The sequence below is a fragment of the Pollachius pollachius genome (assembly GCF_949987615.1).
Source record: "Pollachius pollachius genome assembly, chromosome: 13".
NCBI lineage: Eukaryota > Metazoa > Chordata > Actinopteri > Gadiformes > Gadidae > Pollachius > Pollachius pollachius.
Genome location: NC_136946.1, coordinates 17,004,099 through 17,026,598, shown reverse-complemented (window position 1 = coordinate 17,026,598; position 22,500 = coordinate 17,004,099). Strand labels below are relative to the sequence as shown.

General features: G+C 46.0%; 1 protein-coding gene across 1 annotated transcript in view; it reads left to right on the top strand.

Moving 5' to 3' along the window:
• Window positions 1–22,500, top strand: part of nxph1 (neurexophilin 1) — a gene marked incomplete at both ends in the record, with an annotated part of 34,127 nt that overhangs the window by 411 nt on the left and 11,216 nt on the right. The window lies entirely within an intron of this gene.

Below are 22,500 nucleotides of genomic sequence, written 5' to 3'. Positions count from 1 at the left end.
ACGCGGAACACGTGCAGGATAAAGGTGGAACGCACCCCCCCCCCCCCCCCCCCCCCCGTGGAGCAGTGAAGAGTCCAATCCCTGACTAGAGAACCGAGCCGATACACAGTCGATGGCTGGAGTGCATGCGAACCAGTATGACCAAACCAACCAGTATAGCGTGAGCTCCTCAGAAAGACCTCATGATGGCGCTCTAACATGCTGGTAGGAGCCCGGACAGCGAGCACCGAGCAGAAAAGGGATTCACACACCGGGGAGCAGAGACAGCCGCTCCACGGTGTCTCTCTATCGGCTCTCTATCGGCTCTCTATCAGCTCTCCATCGGTTCTCCTTCGGCTCTTTATCGGCTCTTTATCGGCTACTTATCTGACATAAAGCGACATAACTTTCTCCTCTCAGGAGTAGAACGCTGCGGCAGGCGGGAGGCCTTCAACTCGACTCATCTTAAACGTTAACGTATCGGTTCACTTACGTAAGACCACATAACCTGCTTTAAATATTTACAACATTCTTAAACAAATGTTTGAATAAATTACAGTTCTATCTACCGTGAATAAACTGAATATCTACCGTATTGCCATCTATTCAGATGATCAGCCTTTTCATTTCGAAGCTCTTTTGTTCCCCTATTTAGGCTCAATATGAATTTAGATAACGGTGAATCTTACATTATAAACCAGGTGAATTCATCACATGTTTCCTTATAAATAAAAAGTGTGTTATTTAGACAGAGAATTAGTCTGGTGACGACAGGCCTGGCGTGTTCTCTGTTCGCTCAGCAGGCCGACATTATCCTGGAGATGTTAAACTCCTTTAAAGAAAAGGTTTCAAAATGACCCACCTGCTTGCAGCCCCTTGTGTACACCATGTTTCTGTGTGGGGATATAGGACTTTATGAGGCTATATTACCACCATCAGAAATTGATTTGATGAACACACACCGTCACTTCATTATGCGTTTATCTTCTGTGCCTGAAAAATATTGAATATTGAAGGCTGCTTTGATAGTATTAGGCTTTTAATTTAAAGACCGGTTTCATATTGTGAAGTTAAGCGTACTTCGCTTTATTGCTAGGTGCATTGATTTGTAGATTAAATCCTATTTCACGGCCCAGCCTGGTCGGAGCTCTCCGTCGTGCTGAAACAGAAGAGAATGAAAGTTCAGAATAATCCGAGCTGTTGCCGTTCACTTATTGTTGAGTATTTCTGTATTGCTGTATTTTTGTTGCCTTTTTTTTTTTTACTCTATTTACATTTCTGTGTGCTATGAAGAACGCAACTTTTGGATCATTACTACGCGTGTAGCCTTTATACTAAAATATAAAGAGAGACTAGTCTTCCCCACTGTGTGGGAATCATACCCGTACGGCATACAATGCTCTGGGTTCAGATGGTGACCGCCTGATTTATTTATAATTCCTTCTGTAAGACTGAGGTCTAAATGGACCATAAACGCCGAGGAGAAGTCCAAGGTTTCAGCAAATGGTATTTCTGATGACCGCTCATCAGGTTTGGTTTGGTGTGGATGTCCCTGATGTTTAATAAGAAACAGCGCGCTGCTCAGACCACTGAGGCCTCGACGCTGCGATCCCATATTATCAGGATATGTTCTGTAATAGAACAGGTCCCGCCACTGTGTTGGAGGAGGTGCCACGGGGACCCTGTGGGCCTGTGACGCACTGGCCTCTATCAGGTCCGCTCACCTCTCCTCGCGCGGCTTGTAACGTGCCGTTTTATCCTCATTCCCGGGGATTAGAAGTGAACTCAGAGTCTTTTATTCCGCGTTAAAGACCCCTTGTCTCCGCTTTAAGCCTCTTGCCTGAGCCGCGCGCTCTGACCCCACCGTGCCGCGCGCTTTGACCCCTTCGTGCCGCGCGCTCTGACCATCCGGGCCGCGCGCTCTCTGTGAGGAGGCGCCGTGTTCCTCAGAGGGCAACGAGCCTTAATGTATCACGGCGTTATAAAGTCGGACTGCTGTGAGGCGTTTGGCAGCCCGGCCCGTTGTAATAATGAAATTCATTTAGTTGTGCTCCTCAATTTAATCCCGTCCTCGTGTCTCCTCCTGACCACGCGACGCAATAAAGACCGGCGCGCGTGCCCGCGTGTTCGCCTGCAGAATGCGGGGCTTTCTCCCGTTTTTGTCCCGCGCAAAATAGTGTGAATTTGTTCTTCTAATGGACTGGCGCAATACCCATAATTCAGCTGTATTAACTCGGACAGTACTCGGCGCGGTTTGGACTCACGTTGTTATTTAAATCTGGACAGCTCGTTGGCTATAACTGTAGTATTCAGTCTCATCCCACGCTATGATGGGACGCAGACCCCCGTTCCCTCTGGACCTACGGTAGGGCCACACTAGCGCAGGGCTCTCAGAGAGGGGCTGGGGCCCGGAGCGCCGAGCAGCCGTCTGACGGAGCCGCGTCCCACGGCTTCTTCTGAACTCCTGATGGCCCCTGCTCCAAATCCACGAACCAGAGAAGAACACATAAAACTCGACGACAAAACGTTTGATTGCATCAGTCCCCTGCATGAACATAATTAAGAGCCACATTTTTGTTTAAAACACATTTATAGGTAAACGGTCTATTTGATTACATAGACATGAAAGAAAGACCAGGTGAAAACGTACTTATTGAGTTTACACTCAATGATCACAGGCACACCAAGGACAATAACACACACCCACACACACACACACACACACACACACACACACACCCACACACACACACACACACACACACACGCTGTGTGTTCCTCAAACCAAGGTCCATTTGGTGGGTTCTAAAGCCTATATGTTCCTTTGTGTATGGTTTGTTCTTAGTGAACTATCTTCAGAGTCCTTGTATAACCTGACCTCAAGGCTGTGGGATCACAGCCCTGAGAACGCTTTCCTACTGCAGGCCATCAAAGAGATCCCTTCTGCGCATGAACTGGGAACACAAAGTATATATATATATAGGTGTGTGTTAGAGTAAACTCTCCCTGAATGATGCAGGCCCTTCTCTACACAGGCTTTATTAAGTTGTTGTAGGAGAAAAGAGCATGTGTGTAAATAAACTCGTACATTTTCAATTCAGCGTTGAAAATCAATAAGGTGTTGTGTGGCTGTGTTCACCTTCATCCACGCATTAGATTGAACTGCCGATCCTCATCTCCCTCACGCCGTGTGTTACACACACGCACACACACACACACACACACACACACACACACACACACACACACATATAAACACACATACACACACATGCACACACACAGATACACACACGCACACACACGCATGCACACGCCCGCACATGCACACGCACACGTACACATACACATGCAAGCACACACACACACAGACACACGCACACACATACACACACACACATAAACACAAACGCGCACAAGCACACATATGCAAACACACACCTACACACACACGCACGCTCACATGCACAAACAAACACACACACATATACTGTACGTGCACACACACGCATTTAGAAACACACACACGCATCGACACACACACACACACACGCAGCCGAGCTCATCTGGATGGTGCCTGTTTGAAGAGCATCTGGTCGTGAGCATATCAGCGTGGTTCATCATCTTTTAAAAAGCCAATCGACTGTTTAAAGCAGACCTCTGCGTCTCCAGCTTGTAGTGCATCAATAATTAACCCTTTTAACACATGGAAATCCCTATTTAAGCTTGAGCAACGATGAAAAATTATAAACCCTATTGTCTTTCAGTGATATTGTGTTGACTCAAATGAAATTAAGCAATATGGTAGTTAACAGAGTTATTCATTTAATTAATTAAGGTATGAAGATATGTCATCAATTAAAATGTTTATAATTTTCCTTTTAATTAAAAATATAGAAATTGTTTAACTTCTTGTATTGTTTTTAAATGTATATTTATTTCAAAAGTCTTATGAATGTTTCATTTATTCAGCCTGGGTTATTGATCAGTTGCTAATATAATGAAAGATGTATTAATATTTACTGTAATTGGAGCCAATAGAATACATTTTATAACCAAAATATATAACATAAAGAGTATAGAGTTAACCAGTCTCTGATCAAAACATAATTTTCCACTCATAAAACCCTAGATGATTTTTTGTTAAAGTTGAAGATAGCACTACTCACTCTGTTCAACTATTCATTGTATTGTCCGCTGTGGTTTATGTTTACACTCGGTATGAAGTAGTTCCTATATAAAAACCAGTCAAATGAATAATAAATGCTGAAGCCGTTTGGACTCCAGATCCATACTTCATGTTAGCTATACATTCATACAAGTCCAGGTGTGATGTGAATCATGTAGTTGACCATCAGAAGCTAAACAACGTTTTTTCTTTTAAATCTGATGAGAAATGCTTGGAACAGTGACTTGGTCCTGCAGCTCCTAGAGCCAGCAGTGTGTGTGTGTGTGTGTGTGTGTGTGTGTGTGTGCGTGTGTGTGTGTGTGTGTCTTTGTGTGGGTGTGTTTGATTGAGTGTGTGTGTCTGTCTTTGTGTGGGTGTTTGTGTGTGTGTCTTTTGTGTGTGCGGGTGTATCTTTTCTGTGTGTGTATGTGTGTGTGTGTGTGTGTGTGTGTGTGTGTGGTCTGAGTGAGTGTGTGTGTCTTTGTGTGGGTGTGTGTGTGTGTATTTTGTGATTCTGTGTGTGAGTCTTTTATGTGGGTGTGTAGGTGTTTAATTTTGTGTCTGTGTGTGTGTGATATGTGTGTCTGTGTGTGTATGTATGTTTGTCTTTTTGTTTGTGCGTGTGTGCGTGTTTGTGTGTGTGTGTGTGTGTGTGTGTGTGTGTGTGTGTGTGTGCGTGTGAGTGTGTTTCAGCGTGTGTGTGTGTCTGTGTGTGTGTGTGTGTGTGTGTGTGTGAGTGTGTTTCAGCGTGTGTCTGTGTGTTTGTGTGTGTGTGTGTGTGTGTGTGTGTGTGTGTGTGTGTGTGTCTGTGTTGTGTTTCCAGACAAGCAGAAACATACATATCCTTGTAGGTGTGATGGCACCTCAAGGTGACCTGCCCTGGCTGCTGCAGCCCCCTTCCTCGTCCACACACCCTAACGTGATCCTGTGGTGTCCGGGGGCCGGGGGGTCCCCAGACATCCAGATGTTCTCTGGAAACACAGGAGGTAAACAACAGAACCATGACCTTGGCTTGACAGCAGCTCCCTTTGGTGTTTGGAGTAAAGCTCTGTGGCTAGTTATTTTTGTGAAGTGTTCTTATTGTAACTTTTATATTTTATTATACTTCCTCTCTATTACTGAGCAGTTTTTTTATCAAACCCATAGAGGCATGCTCAAACTCGGAGAAATTCTGCTGGGCGCAAAAAACGAGTAGGCAATTGATGATGATTGTGATGTTTTCAATGGCGTGTAATTGGGAAGGAAATCCCTGGTGATTTGTTAGGCTGCCAATATTTCCAGAGAACAATCGAGCGGACTCAATTTACTAAAGTGGAAAAGAATGGGTGCTTGTGTTTTAATGTTCTGTTATGTGGTCTCAGTTGGTTCTGTTTGTGTGCTTGTGTCACACACACAAACACACACACTTACACACACACTTGGGACAGCTTTGTGGCTGTCCCATGAACTGTATATGAGTGTGTGTGTGTGTTTGTGTTTGTGTGCGTGCTGGTGTATGTGGGTGTGTGTATGTAGGCGTAACGTGTGTGTGTGTGTGTGTGTGTGTGTGTATGTGTGTGTAGGCTCAACGTGTGTGTGTGTGTGTGTGTATGTGTATGTGCTGGTGTGTGTGTCTGTGTGTTCTCGTGCTGGTGTATGGGTATTTGTGTGCGTGCGTGTGTGTGTGCTACCTGTGTGTCCGTGTGTATGGACTAGGATGACCATGCGCTCTGTGCTTCAGGTGCCAGCTCGGTGATTAATGATCACCACTCCCACTCTCTCCCCCCGACCCTGCCCCACTTTTTCAATCGCATTCCTAGTTCACAGGTCAGCCCCCCCCGCCTCCGGGCCCCCGAGGGCACCGGTCCCGGAAAAATCTCACAATACCTTTGGCCCCGGGGCCGTGGTCCTCAGCGACCTCTTTACCTACCGCTCCTCTTCATAGAGCCATCTCTTTGAACTCTTTTCTTTGTGTGTGGCACCACCTGAACAGTGAGACCTACGAGGGCCCCGCAGGAGAGACCTCCGAGGGGCCCTGTAGGAAAGACCTCAGAGGGGCCGGAGGAAAGACCTTCGAGGGCCCCGGAGGACAGACCTCAGAGTCACCTCGTTCCACCTCTTCCTCTAACTCTGGTGCCGCCTCTCTGAGTAACTCTTGTTGGGCTCCAATCAGCTCTCCTTGCGAGGCTCACAGTAGTTATTTAAGCTGACCTGGGGGGTTTGTAGTTCAGATGGTTACCTGTGGTCTAATGAATACAGCACCACACCACATCGTTTGTCTCCTCTATGTTAACGAGCTGCTGGCCCCAGCCTTATAAACCATAATTGGCTGAGACAGAACTTAACAAACCCCAATTAGACTGTTTGGATGAATAATATTTATTTCAGATTGAAGATTACTGGTTCTATCACACAGTTTTGCCAATTCCCATTGACTCACTCTCTCTGAAGGACATTTATCTCCCCCAGACATTCAAGAAAGACTAGTAGTTTTCCACTTTCATGTTTGGTGTTCTTGGCTCGGTCCTTGACCTCTTCAAGCAGTGAGTGAACGGAGGACTGATGTTCTATAACTCTTAATTGCAAATAGTGCTGAACAGAGGGTTAAACAGGGTAGCGCTGTTTAAGGGACGTACTCAGAGCGACCCTTTGCCTGGAACTTATGTCCATGTGTTCTGTGGACCATGGTGCATCCACTATCACCCTCTCCCCCATCCCCCCAAACCTGCCTTCAACATACCCCATGTTCCTTCTCACCGGAACTCAATAAAAGCAGCCGGGGTTCTTGTTTGAACCTGTATGTTATACCTGACCTGCGAGTAGACCAGAGGAAACGTGCAGGATTCCATCAGCCTCCCACCGCCTCTCATCCTCACTAAGACCAGAGCCTTCCGGTGCATGCTCTTTGTTCAGGGGGTGGACTGTGTGTTGGGGGGCGGGCGGTTGGTGGGTCCTCAGTGAGTGAGAAAAAAGAGAAGAGAAAGGCTGGGTGATGGATTGCCGCCCTTCCCAGCCCACCAGTCCACTGATGGGCTCGATTGACCGGTGAAACGAGTCGGCCTGGAGACTCAGGCTGCCTCCTGCTTGGCTGGCTCTGTGTGTGTGTGTGGACCAGTGCATATACCACTGGATGCACTGGTGTTTTAGGTTGGGCAGAGGCACCCCCCCCCCCCCTGGGTGGTGGAGAGAGGGGTGGTGACACCTTCACAAATGCACAATATGTGCTGTGATAGACCAGCGAAAGAGCAGCGAAAGACAGTTACTGTCTGACTGGGAATCAGCAGCTCCCTGGGGTCCCCTGGGGGCCCCCATGCTGCTCTGGGATCCCCTGGGGGCCACACGCTGCTCTGGGGGGCCTTGGCTGTTGGCCCTGGTTTCTGCTGGACAGAGACCGCGCCTCCTGGGAGTCATGACTACCAGGTGTAAATTATGAGGTCATTATTATCCAATTATGAATGGACTGCAACGTAACACACACATACACACCCACAAATACACACATACACACACACACACACACACACACACGCACACACACACACACACACACTCACACACACACACACACACACATACACACATACACAGACATATTCACACAGATACACACACACGGACACACACACAGATACACACACACTTACACACACACACGCACACACACACACACACGCACACACACGCACACACACGCACACACACACACGCACACACACACACACACACACACGCGCACACACACGCACACACACACACGCACACACACACACACACACACATACGCACACACACACACACACACACACACCTTTCCTCAGTTAACAAGGCAACATGAGCTTGCATGTTTTTGTATTTTTTGTGTTAACCAGAGAGAAAGGCAGAAAGGGAAAAGGATATAGGGAATCAGAAAAAACGGATAACCAACGTTGAAATCAACGTTTTATTATTATTTGAACTAAAATGTTTGCAGTGCTAATGAGCAGTGACAGTATTACCATAAAGTAACACCTTTTCAACAAGCGCCTTCCTCTAATCGCCACCACCAGGCATCATGTCCTGTGCTCATCGGCAGAGCAGAGGGACGAGCAGGGTGAAAACACGAGGCACACCAGAGGTGATCCAGTCCGAGGGACATTAGGTTCCACATCTTTTGTTTGGTGTTTGCAGTTCTCTCTGCGCGGCGCTCTAATGTGTTTGTCAGCGGCGCTGGTGTCTGCCAGGCTGTCTGCGCGGCGGCGGCGGCGGCGGCGGCGGCGGCGGCCCCGTGCAGCTCTGTTGTGACTGAATAGACGGGCGGTAGGAGCATTATGCAGGAGGAGTGTGACACAGCCCTCCCCCCCCCCCGACGACATCCAGACAGCTCCTCTCTGTTATTAAGAGGAACGAGTGTTGGAGCCACTCCACAGCCAGCCAGAGCCTGTCTGTCCCCAAAACCCTGCTGTTACTGAGAACCTGTCTGTCCCCCTACTGCTGTTACCGAGAACTACCCCAACCTGTCTGCCCCCCATAACCCGGCTGTTACCGAGAACTACCCCAACCTGTCTGCCCCCCATAACCCGGCTGTTACCGAGAACTACCCCAACCTGTCTGCCCCCCAAAACCCGGCTGTTACCGAGAACTACCCCAACCTGTCTGTCCCCCAAAACCCTGCTGTTACCGAGAACTACCCCGACCTGTCTGCCCCCCAAAACCCTGCTGTTACCGAGAACTACCCCAACCTGTCTGCCCCCCACGCTGCTGTTACCAAGAACTACCTCCAACCTGTCTGTCTCCCAAAACCCTGCTGTTACCGAGAACTACCCCAACCTGTCTGTCCCCCAAAACCCTGCTGCTACCGAGAACTACCCCGACCTGTCTGCCCCCCAAAACCCTGCTGTTACCGAGAACTACCCCAACCTGTCTGCCCCCCACGCTGCTGTTACCAAGAACTACCTCCAACCTGTCTGTCCCCCAAAACCCTGCTGTTACCAAGAAGTACCCCAACCTGTCTGTCCCCCACACTGCTGTTACAGAGAACCTGTCTGTCTCCCTTGTTACTGAGAACCTGTCTGTCCCACAAGCTCTTGTTATGGGGAGCCTGTCTTTCCCCTACATAATAGAGAACCTGTCTGTGTCCCCCATGTTACGGAGAACCTTTCTGTCCCCCCACACTGCTGTTACGGAGAACATGTCTGTCTCCCACGTTAAGGAGAACCGGTCTGTTGCCCATGCTGCTGTTAAGGAGAACCTGTCTGTCCCCTACATAATAGAGAACCTGTCTGTGTCCCCCATGTTACGGAGAACCTTTCTGTCCCCATGCTGCTGTTAAGGAGAACCTGTCTGTCCCCCACGCTGCTGGGGAGAACTGATCTGTCCCCCACGTTACGGAGAACGTAGTCTCCGTAACGTGGAAGATTAACCTATTGGCGGTTCTCTAGTTCATAGGAGCAGAGCCATCATTAGTGTTGTGATCGAACAAACCATACCCATACCCAGTATTTGGTTGGTCAGAATCTACAAATACAAACACTTATATTACTTTAAACCACGGTTCTGATCCTGTCACTAACTCCAATTCATTCAGAAATATGATACAGAATTATAGTTACATCTGTGCTAGACCTGGAATGCCAAATTTGGCAACATATGAACGAATCAATATATATTGATATGAATTTATCTACATAAACTATAATATATAAATGTATTTGCATAATCATACAACATTTTATCATATCAAATATCATAAAAATCATTAAAATTAAACATTTGAAAGGGGTCACAATGCAGCCTTTTTAGTAAATGAATTAATATATGTATATATAATAATATTAATTATATTATTATATATCCAGTATATAATATTATTATTATGGATATATATGCTCATATATATCAATATTAATGGATATATATATAAATATATTTATATCAGTTTCATCCATTTGATGATTTTGATAGTAAGTTAATATAATATTAAAGTCCTTCCCTGTAATCTAATCGGATATGGGATTCAAACCAGGCATGATTCTATCTTGAATATTAGTTTTGGCAAATACTGTGAAATGCTTCCATAAGTTCCATAAGGAGTAATGCCTGGTGGTGACGATAACCTCCGTACCGAAGGACGAAGGTCTCTCAGCTCTCTGGTCACACGACAGACAGCATGAGGCCGTTGTATCATCAGTTAGCTCTTTGTATCACGAGGAAGAAGTTGAGAATCAGATGGAGAATTAGTTTATAACATCGGTGCTACAATTCTTTGGCTTGGTTCTCCAACAGCCATACACCTCAACATAGCAGCAACAATACAAGATAAAGTAAAACATGTAGAAATAAGAAAAAATAAGAAGCAGAAGTGGCAGTGGTACCATCCCAAGTTTGAGGAGTCTGTCGCTAGCTCGCCTGACCCGGCGCCGCCATCTTAGTGAGATGACCACACGGATAATAATTATCACCAAAGTGCACATTTCAACGCAAGAAACGTGGCGCCAGAGCCAAGATGGCCTCTGGAGCAGGGGTCTGGAAGCGGAGAATAAATAACTAATAAGTAACTAAATGAATGAACGTGGGAAGTCCCTGAGCGGGAGCTGATGGAGAGCAGCCCAGGGCTCCTTATCAACCCTCCCTGACGCGGCGACGCCGGCCTCATTACCCAGCAGCCCCAGAGATCCAGCCCTTATTGATTCTCACAGCGTGATTATATTCTGCCGTCCGCACGCGTCGGGCCGGAGGCTGACAAGAAATATAAAACCTCTATGAGGAGGTCTGGGGACAAAATGGCTGTCAGATGACAGCTGTCAGTCGCACGTCAGTGAGACGTGTGCATGAAGGTTTGAGACCGACCATGCGCGATCGAGGTGTGTGTGTGTGTGTGTGTGTGTGTGTGTGTGTGTGTGTGTGTGTGTGATTAAAGAGAAGCTGGGGGGGGTTAGGGGAGAGGGGGGGCAGGGGTCATCCATTCCTTCCCCTTTATCTCTCTTTCTCATTTACTCATCCTGTGTATCGTGTGGTTATCTGTTCCTCTCTCGTGACTTTCCCATTCTGTACACAGAAGCCCTTCACTCATGAATAACTCTGCTTATCAGGTGACCCTGGATCCTCTGCCTGCCTCCCCAGCCCACAGACACTGTTTGCCATTTTTGTGGATTTGTCTTATCTGGGAACGCCATCAGTTTGCTTCTTTCTGCTTTTTTTTTAGTTGCTCACCTCAGACAGACAAAAAGAACCGGGGAGTGGGAGCAGGGGGTGTGCGTCAATAAGCTGTGTAAATAATGATGCATATATCAGTGTTTGCTGGGCGCCCCTCCCCGGTGTGCCTGGGAGCAGGCTGACGCCAACGAGGCGGAGCAGGGGACGTCTTACCATCTGAAATGAATAAAAACCAGCAGGCACACTGCGAGCAGCGTGAAAACATCCAGACCTCCTCCCTGGAGCTGGGACTGCAGTCGGCCCGACACAACCAAACCCGTGTTGTCCCCAGCAGCCTCACACTGGGGCAAACTGGATCTATGGGTACAGATTTGTCAATTAAACGGAACTCATTCATCAATAACTCATTAAATATCATAGACAGAACAGCAATCTTACGTCACTTATTTGAGCATGTTCCAAAACATAGTAATTAGTAATACACACACACACACACACACACACACACACACACACACACACACACACACACACACACACACACACAAACACACACACACACACAAACACACACACACAAACACACACTAAACCACTGAATGGGACTAAAAGCATCAGCCACGTGTCATTAGAAGGAGAATTGTGGCAAATGGCCGTTTTAAATATTGTTTTGTACCATAACTGTTCCAGACCCTTTCCTATGTACACTGAGGCCCCATAACGGGCGGCACCACAGATCATTTATAGTCCCTGGAGTGCAATATAACACCAGTGTGGAGCCAAACATTGCCCCCCCTGGGGGCCCCGCCATCATGTTTATGAGACCAGTGATTCACACATACTGCCAAGCTTTAGATATTTGCTAAACAAAAAGAGAGAATTGTGGCATATTTAAGACGCAGAGTTGTGTCATTAATCAGGACTTGCAGTGAGAGGGGGTTTATCTAAGATCCCCCTTCTCTGTTCTCCCTTTGTGGATAACAATGAAAAACTGAAACCAATTGAAGATGGTGTCCTCAAAGAACATCAACCCCTCTCTCCTTACGCACAAACCCCCCCCCCCCCCCCCACACACACACACACACACACACACACACACACACACACACACACACACACACACACACACACACTCAAATACACAAATACTCTCACACACACACACACACACACACACATACACACACAAACAAGCTAATAAACCACCAACATTTTTTAGTTTTTTTAATTTTCTTCAGGAAATGTCTGCCCTGTGTTCAGGGGCGTAGCCCCCCTGGTCAGAGGTTGGCCACCCCGCTGGCCCCCCTGAGTCTTAAAAAATAAATTAATAATAATAATAAAATCCCGAACGGAAACGGTCTAAAGAAAGCTGAAATATATGCACTATTAGTTTGAGCTAACTTCGACTTATTAAGTGTTATATTTTGACATTATGAATAAATATTGCACAGAGTAATAATGTCCTGGCTGCGCCCCTGCCTGTATTTGTGATAAGATATCATTAACACAAGAGCCTGGGAAGCATGACCATAGCCCTACACTACAAATGCTCACTACAAAAACATCTAACCATAGTTTTATTTTCTCTTTCTGATTAGTCCCAACTGGGTGTTCACAGGGAGAGAGCAGAACACGTAGTCTCTCTCTCTCTCTCTCTCTCCCCCCTCTCTCTCTCTCTCTCTCTCTCTCTCTCTCCCTCTCTCTCTCCTCTCTCTCTCTCTCTCTCTCTCTCTCTCTCTCTCTCTCTCTCTCTCTCTCTCTCTCTCTCCCTCTCTCTCTCTCTCTCCCTCTCTCTCTCTCTCTCTCTCTCTCTCTGCTATTCACCTGTGTCTCATCCAATGTGTATATGCCAGGGCATTTATCAAATCAATTACTGCTGATGGGAGTTCCCCCTAACAGGTATAGCGAGGTGATGTCCCTCCGCTAATTCATGCTGTCTCTTTGATGGATTGGCTCCGTTCCGCGGGCCGCCGCCCCGCCGAGACGCTGAACCGGCCGATCTGTCAGGCCTCACAAGCCATGACTTTAAATATCAGCCGGCAGAACCTCCACGCGACTCAGCGGCCGCCAGTAGTCAGTCACAGCCCTCTCCCCCACCTTGGCTAACAGTCAAGTACAGAAGTATTATCAATAATACAAAATAAGAATAAGAAGGTGTGTTTTGTAAAGACACAGCGCTGGGTAGTCATGCTCCATGCTGGTCCCAGACGGTCGTTGACCCATAATAAGGGACATGTTCCGTCACCTTTACGCTGAAGTGATTTGTCGGAGCTGAAGGTTGCCATTTATGTGATAATAAGTGCATAATATACACACACCAATGTGTGTGAAATTAATCTGTAGCATATAGTTGCTGCATTTCCAGAAACGTAACTACACTATTCAGAAACCTTGGCGTTCCAAGGGGCTCCTGCTAGCTCAGTGCCTCAGCAGTCACGCTAGCTCCTAGCTGCTCTCCCTCCGCTAGCGGCCCTGGTAAGAGGAGCCACTCGGTCAAGTCTGTTGGCTTTTGATCAAACCGTGTACGACTCCTTGTTTGCCCCATGATTGCAATCTGGAGTGCACTGCTATGACATGATTCAGTTTAAATTCACTGAAATCATGGATGCGGAAGCAGAGAGCAGAAGTCGTTTTCCAGCTAGCAAGCTACCGTCTAGTGATGAGTGGTTTTCTGTTTTCTTTATGTTGGAAGCATTTGCCCCTCTGATTTCTTGAATGACCAATGTTGTCAGTAGAGGGATTGCAGTGAAAGACTCTTATTTGGAATTATTTATATTTATTCATACACAATGATATCACACAAAACCCCTCCATGTGCTATATTCATGGTCTTGGCTAAAGGGCAAGGGGATTAAGTCAGGGAACTAACATGTGATCAAGTGAGGACAACACTTTGGTGATCTGGTGTTGTTTATCGTGAATCATGCTCACAAGTTAATTCGGCATGTAGACAGCATTGTCGTTGTTTGGCCTCTGGAATGTCTCTCTCTCTCTCTTTTACTCTCTCCCTCCCTCCCTCTCTCTCTCTCCCTCCCTCCCTCTCTCTCTCTCTCTCTCCCTCTCTCTGTCTCACTCTCTCTCTCTCTCTCTCTCTCTCTCTATCCCTCTCTCTCTCTCTCTCTCTCTTTCTATCCCTCTCTCTCTCTCTCTCCCTCTCTCTCTCTCTCTCCCTCTCTCTCTCTCTCTCTCTCCATGTTGAATGCTCATTGAATGTAGTTGTAAATCCCCCCTCTTAAAACTCATCTTCGCCTCAGCTAAAATGCGATGTGGCTCTCTAAGTCTGGAGTTAATAGCTCGGACAGGAAAGACCGCTCAAAGAAACGTCCGCAGCCTGGGTTTAATTGAACGTGTTTGCCATACTAAAGATTACTTGCAGTCAGCATATATTTACAGTCTAAGATGGAACAAGACGAGCGATAGGACGTTAAGTATTTGCCTCCACCTTAAATGGTCGTCTGAGCGGTGAATGAATAGCCAGATATGACGCGTCTGCTTTCATTGTAAGAAATAAATAAATATATAAAATATATAAACATGGTAACAGCTATTATGGCCGTATTGCTCAGTGGAGCTATTTACACATCCCTGGTCTCCCCATAGGTTCAACAAGGCGTCCACACATATCCCATGTATTTGAATGGGAGCCACATCCACTGATGATTGGCCTAAAGGAATGTCACTACATGTCATCAGTAGGCCATTTAAAGCGGCTGTAGGTACGCTGTGGGCCAATGAGAACTGTTCCTTTCATGCACCTGTGATTGACAAGCAAGAAGGATTCCCCCAACCGGGGAAGTCAGGAAAGAGATGCCTTGTCAGAAATGTGTGTATATATATATATCAAAGATTGTGTGCTATATATATATACAATTAAACTATTATAATATATATGTAGCACAAAGATTTAGTGATATATATATATATATATATATATATATATATATATATATATATATATATATATATATATATATATATATATATATATATATATATATATATATATATATGTTTTTGATGTGGCTAAGGTTTGAGAGCCATAATTCACTGTAATTCGTTCCAAAGGGCCTAGCCCTGCGTCGGCCATTAGGGAGTGAAATGCGCTGTGAGAAAATGTGTTTTCCGCCGACTGCACCTGCCTCTGTACGAGACAATTACCATTTTAGACCGCTCCTGATCATTTCTGACCATTCGGGTTATCTTTTCCCTGATTGGTTCAGAGTACTCATCTTGCCTGTCAATCAGGTGCATGAAATGCAGCCCTTCTCAATGGTGGAGAAACATGGGGGTGGGGGGGATGTTCTTTGGATTGTGCAGGTTCAAAATCTTGCCCTGTTCCACTCTTGTGTGCTCCCACTCTCACTTTGCAACTCCTGAATCCCCCCCACCACTCCCCTCTACTGCTGCTGAACCTGACCATCACACTCATTCTGTTAGATGGTAGCATTCTACATCTGGGATACAAATGACAGCTTCTCTTCTCCCTCTCATTTGATTTGTGAAGTTCTCCATAGTTCTCCATGTAGTTCTCCATAGTTCTCCATAGTTCTCAATATAGTTCTCCATATAGTTCTCCATATAGTTCTCCATATAGCTCCATAGTTCTCCATAGTTCTCCATATAGTTCCATATAGTTCTCCATATAGCTCCATAGTTCTCCATAGTTCTCCATATAGTTCCATATAGTTCTCCATATAGCTCCATAGTTCTCCATATAGTTTTCCATATAGTTCTCCATATAGTTCTCCATATAGCTCCATAGTTCTCCATATAGTTCTCCATATAGTTCTCCATATAGCTCCATAGTTCTCCATATAGTTCTCCATATAGTTCTCCATATAGCTCCATAGTTCTCCATATGGTTCTCCATATAGTTCTCCATAGTTCTCCATATAGTTCTCCATATAGTTCTCCATATAGCTCCATAGTTCTCCATATGGTTCTCCATATAGTTCTCCATAGTTCTCCATATAGTTCTCCATATAGTTCTCCATATAGCTCCATAGTTCTCCATATGGTTCTCCATATAGTTCTCCATAGTTCTCCATAGTTCCTTTGTCTCCCTGCTGACTGATGTCCTCTGGAGCTCTGGCAGCAGCGTCCAGCAAACAGAGTCTAGAGCCAATTGGCCTGGAATCACTTCTCCAGCCTAATCCCCCCCCTCCCTCTGTCTCCCCCCTCCACCCCCTCCCTCTGTCTCCCCCCTCCACCCCCTCCCTCTGTCTCCCCCCTCCACCCCCTCCCTCTATCTCTCCTACCTCTCCCCCCCCTCCCTCTGTCTCCCCCCTCCACCCCCTCCCTCTGTCTCCCCCCTCCACCCTCTCCCTCTGTCTCCCCCCTCCACCCCCCTCCCTCTGTCTCCCCCCTCCACCCCCTCCCTCTGTCTCCCCCCTCCACCCCCCTCCCTCTGTCTCCCCCCTCCACCCCCTCCCTCTGTCTCCCCCCTCCACCCCCCTCCCTCTGTCTCCCCCCTCCACCCCCCTCCCTCTATCTCTCCTACCTCTCCACCCTCATCCTCTATCTCCCCACCCCCACCCCATCCCTCTATCTCCCCCAGCCCTCCACTCCACCAACCCCCCTCTAGACCTCATCGCGCTCGGCTTTGATTTGTTTAGATATATATATTTTTTCATTTATTCCGTCTTCTCCCTGGCTGACAGAATGGTGCCTGGGAGGCTGGGTTGATGTGGCTTTAGGAGCTGGGGCCTGGAGAGGCCGCAAGCAGCTCATACACGGAGAGCGTTCACATGAACACAGCGTCCCAGAGCCTCGGACACAGCAGTAAATACAGGGAGGAGGCAGGCGTTGGGAAGCCGGCTGCCATGTCGCCGTCCAGTGGAATAAGTTAGGGCTCAAGTAGCGTAGAATGGGGGGGCTTAAATAGTTATTTCAGTCCGAGAAAGAAAAGCGACCCCAGATGGTACCAAATAAAGACAGCTGTTTGTTTGTGTGTTGTTGTTGACGTGTGTGATCCACTCGGCATCCTGGTGTGTCTTCAGGACGTTCTTCGTCTAGTTTCATGTATCGTCATGCCGCTCCATTGGTTTTAATAAATGGAATCAGTGGTTGTTTATCACGTGGTCGCTCCACGGTTGCCCGAGCCTTGCCAATTAGAGAAGACTCTTTATAGCCCTAATTATATACATTATATATACATGCAAGTAGGAGCCTATAACGTTAACGTATCATTTTTAAACCTTGCCACATGTATTAAAGGGATTGGTGCTATATTGTTAAATAAATGTGTTGTTTATTAATATGGAAGCAGAACAAGTTCTGATAGAAAAACAGTAAAAGAGAAAATAGATTTAGTACTAATGACGGTAGGGTGACCCCATCGCATGCCACCATGTAGCGCAATAACAGTGCATGGCCGGCACCATTTGAGGGTAAATCTAGCATTGCAAATCCACTTCCCATTCCAGAATGGGGTTGTGTCTGTCCTGTACCACCCACTGCAAGTCATTCCCCTTTAATCCCCCCATCCTGCACGACTTGCTATCAAACCCAGTGTGGTGTAAGCTGCTCCAATATCTCCGTCGCAGCACAGCATGCAATCAGACGGGGGGGGGGGGGGGGCGATGTTGTGGTGCATTGTGAATCCAGCATTAAACACCTTAAGCATGGACTTTAATAGTCATGCTGGAGGCTGGGGCGTGGGCAGAGCTCTGGATTAGCTGCTCAGCCTGCTTCACAGCAGACCCAGCACGGCCATTCATGGATCAATTGATTCATGACAAATTCATCGTCTTAGCACCGTGTTAATAGGTACATTAACACTCATGAATAGCATTATGCTTGGAACTAACACTCTCTCTCTTTTTGTATGTACTACTGTAGGCATGGACAGGAAAAGCCTGGGCAGTTCTTTTTGAAATTGGTGAAGGATTGTGTGTGTGCAGATCAGACTCAGAAGCAGTCTTGAGAAATAGAATTGCGCTGGAGTAGAAATGGCTTTTCTTTTCAGACGCGTTTGCAAATCAACAACGACAATTAAGTGGCCCTTGGTTTCATGTTCCCACTTTCTCATGACAAAGGTGTTCAATCGAATGAACTTCTAGCTACGATGGCATTGTAGCAAAAGGTTGTAATATACCAAACTCCTAGACGAGATATATATATATATATATATATATATATACATTATACTGATATTACTGGTACTATGTCTCTTCTAATCTAAAGGTGTGAGTCTTCAGGGCCCTCAGACCCTCCAGGAGTCTGTCTGTACATATATATATATATATATATATAATTGCTTTCTGAGTTGGCCGATTAGCGGTAGCCGCGGCCCATCAGTCTGTCCCGGCTCGGCCCTCCGTGATTAATGCTACTGAGAGTTGGTGTGAAAGGCAAACTCAAGAGAACAATATGGGTTTTAAATGGACGATATTGCCCACAAAAGGGCCCACGCGCAGCCGGACAATAGGCGAGGTCTTGAACCAGACAAAGCCGCCCCCCACCCCCGAACATCCCATTGTTCAAATATCAGAGGTTGTTTCAGAGTCTTACCGTCAAGTGAATTATAGGAGCATGTGCTGTGAGACAAAGTACCTTTTATGACCATCCGGCTGCTGCGTGCTCAGAGGAGGAAAGGTGAAATAAAGTGTTTGGTAAGGACAGAACTCTTATTTCACCTGTCAATCAATGCGCAATATATGAACACATCCTTCCGTTTGCAATTATACAAAAAAAATAAATAATGGATAATATAGTCTTAATTCTTTTAATGTATTTGTGCAAACTGTCTTCAATAAACTCAAATAATAAATAACTCTTCTCACACCATCTGTGTACGCCCAAACTTTTGATTGCTATCACGTCACAACTCACAAGTAAAGTCAAGTCACAATTATCTTTAATTATCTTCAATTAGCACAGCATGCTAATTGAGCCTTTTCATTGAATTATTCCAGAACCACTCTCGCCTTTCCAGCAACAACTGAATGGAGAAACGTACAGTGAACACATACTCCCTTTAGATCCGTTAACATGACCTACGGGAGATAGCTCTGTAAGCCCATATCGCTTTACGTACTATAACATGTGGGTTGGATCTGCTCTAAAACAGGGATGAGCTGAATCCTTATCAGTTAACTGAAGCACTGAACGCGGGTTGTAGGCATTGTTAGATATTATTAGGATAGCGAAGGAGGCCCCTCCCTTGTGTATGTGTGAAGGGATTGTTTACATCCAAACACCGGCCCCCCGTCCACGCTGTACCAGTAGAACCATTATGGGGCCTTTAGTATCAGCCATTCCTTTAGTAATGTAGAAGTAACAGCTGATATGTTGTTGTTGTTGTTGTTGGGTGAAGACCTGTAGATAGGAGAGCACTCGGGCCCCAGGTGAAGGGTCACCAGGGCCACCGCTTCCCTGCTTTCCATTCAGACACTTATCTCGTATAAACCTGGAAGGGAGAGGCAGAGATGATGGACAGGATACGTGGTTGACTCGTAGGCAGTGAGTGCCCTTCTCCACCCCACCCCCCGCACACACAGACACACGGATACACACATACATACACCCCCAGGCTGCAGACATGTCATGGGCCTTTGATTTTCCTATTAGCATGGCGTGCACTAGGCTGAACGCACCTGGCTTATGATGTTAGGGGATGAGCACCCTAACCCTTCCTCCGTCTCCCTCCTGTCCCCCTCGCCTCTTACGCACTGGAGGGGGGGGTCAGTCCCGGCTGATAACAGAGCTAATCTCCGGCGAGCTGCTGTTAATTTAAGGCTGAAGCCAGTCCTGGATATTTTTTAACCCGCTGGGGAAAATGTCGAGCATCACGGGGGCTCGACAGGCCCCCCTCCCCCCCACCTCAAGTCGACTCCAGCCCCGAGCCCCCCCCCAAGTCCGTATCATAGCGTGTTCCGCTGGGACGGGCCCCCGATACAGCAGAGATGGGCTCTGCCCTCAAGACCCCTCCCTGATTGAGATGAAAACGAACTCTGCCTGCAGTGGAACGTGTCGGCAGCGGCCGTGTGCAGCGGGCGGGGCCGGGCGGCGCCGGGCGGGGCCCCTCACCTCCGAGGGAAGCATTCGCTTTGAATTTAATTGCAAAAGAGTGATATGCCTCATGGCTCGCAGCCATTCTCTGGACGCTTTTCCCATGTCCGGCTTGCACAGTTTCTAATAAGCAACTCTTTATGTCCATATATATATCTGTATATGTATATGTAATCTGACAGCCACAAGCATTATTGAGTTTGTCCCGGTAGTCTTTTTGAATGACTTTTGCTCCGTCCATAATGACATAAAGTAAGTGACACGGTGCTTTCCATCTAGAATATATCCATAACATAACCTATAATTGTCTCACAATGCGTATTTCCTCCATTGAATCCACTTTAATAGCGGCCAAAGGAATAAACCACATTTTTATTAAAAAAAATGATGAACAATTATTCCTTACTGAATGCATCCATAATCATAATTTGAAGCCAGGCACATCGATGGATGCTTCCCATGTAGAAAGGACCTTGATTAATAAGAGTTCACGTCTCCTTACGGACACCGGGCCAACTTTGTTCGTTCTCTGACCATTCCTCGGTCCAAAATCAGTTCCCGAGGGTGAAAGACAATCGATGATGGGGAAGTGACAAGCTACAAAGCAATCTAGAAGACTGCCAATTACAGGCTGCCCATGGAACAGGCTGCTCTGACTCAGAGCGGCTCTGTATTCATTCATTCACGTATGCTATATGAGACGCTTCGCCTGGGCCCACTGTTTGGTGTCGATTCCAGCGTGTTGATGTTTCAAGATGTTTCAAGATTTTTTTAATAATTCGATTTTTAGCTATCATTTTATTCCAGTCCTATTCCATTTTCTTTAGGCAAAACAGGAACAGTTTCTATAGGTTACATTTAAGACAAAGTTAAATCTTCTGTTAGAATATCTGCCTCCTTTATGAGCCAATATGGCACAAATACATATATATTATATATATGGTATATCTATGGTTTAAAAAAATATGCTAAAATTTGAAATGGAACAGATTTTAAAAAGATATAATCTATGATGATAAATAAATAAAATAAATAAATTATGCAACCCCCCCTTTCCCAAAAGAGTCAGAAATGCGTTTCCAGCACATTCTGGGCCGCACCGTTAACAGCGGCTGGTTATTGGGTTTAAATAATGTCATTTGAAGTTGTTGTTTTTCTCAACCACCTGGTGATAAACATTCTTATCTAGACGTCCTCACCTGATTACAGTTTGTAAATACAGCCTGTAAGCTTTTGCTTATTATTACTGTCAACATTCAGCATTGGGATATGGCAGACAAATCTTCAAGTTCACATGAACTTGGCGAACTTTGTTATGCATATAAAAAAAATGACACACAGCATGGTGTTGACTTGGAGTTAAAGTACACACTTCAATATGTTATGAAGTTTCAGTCTTTTTGCCGAACTCTATGAGCCAAATGCATTCACAGGAGGGAGAAGTGGGCGGGAACACTGAGAAAAGGGACCGCGTCAGTGCAGCCCAGGGGAGAGCCGTCCCCAAAATAATGTTTACATGAAATAACATCTATGTATTTTGATAGTGAAGGAAAAATTAAGGTGCACCATATCTCGGGTGGGCGCCTCTGCTCAGAGCAGCTTTAAAAAGTCGAAAGAGCTATTATCCTACATGAGCACGGAGGCATTTAAATAAAGCAGTTTAGTATAGTGTGTTTGTGTTTGAGTAGTGCGTCTGTCGTCTGTCTCAGAGTTATGAACCATTACGGAGGTTGTGTTTGCGGTTAAATGTCGACCGTTCCATTGCACTTGACTTTAAATGATTCTTCTTCGTATTTCCAAAAGCAAATATCAACTATCAAAATGTTCCCATGAAGCAACCGGAGGATTTGGAGCACTGATTCAATGATGCTTATGTGATAGATATGGTGATCTAGTACGATGAAATCCTCTGAAAATGTTCATGTAATAAGCATGTACGACCAAAAATACCAAGACAATATAATATAGAAAGATAAAATATATATGAAATCATTATATTATGAAGACCAAGGATCCAGATGAGGAGTTCCAACACAGATATCTCCATTACATTACTAATAATAGCAGCACTTATACTAACCACATTTACCATCTCTGTGCACAAACACGTATTGTTTACATTTGCACACTTTAGCTCTGCTCTTCAATGCAGCAAGCTTATTGTAAGGGTAAAGTTTTGAAGGTTTTACCATTGGTAACTATTAAATGACTTCCACTCTCCACCTTGTGCT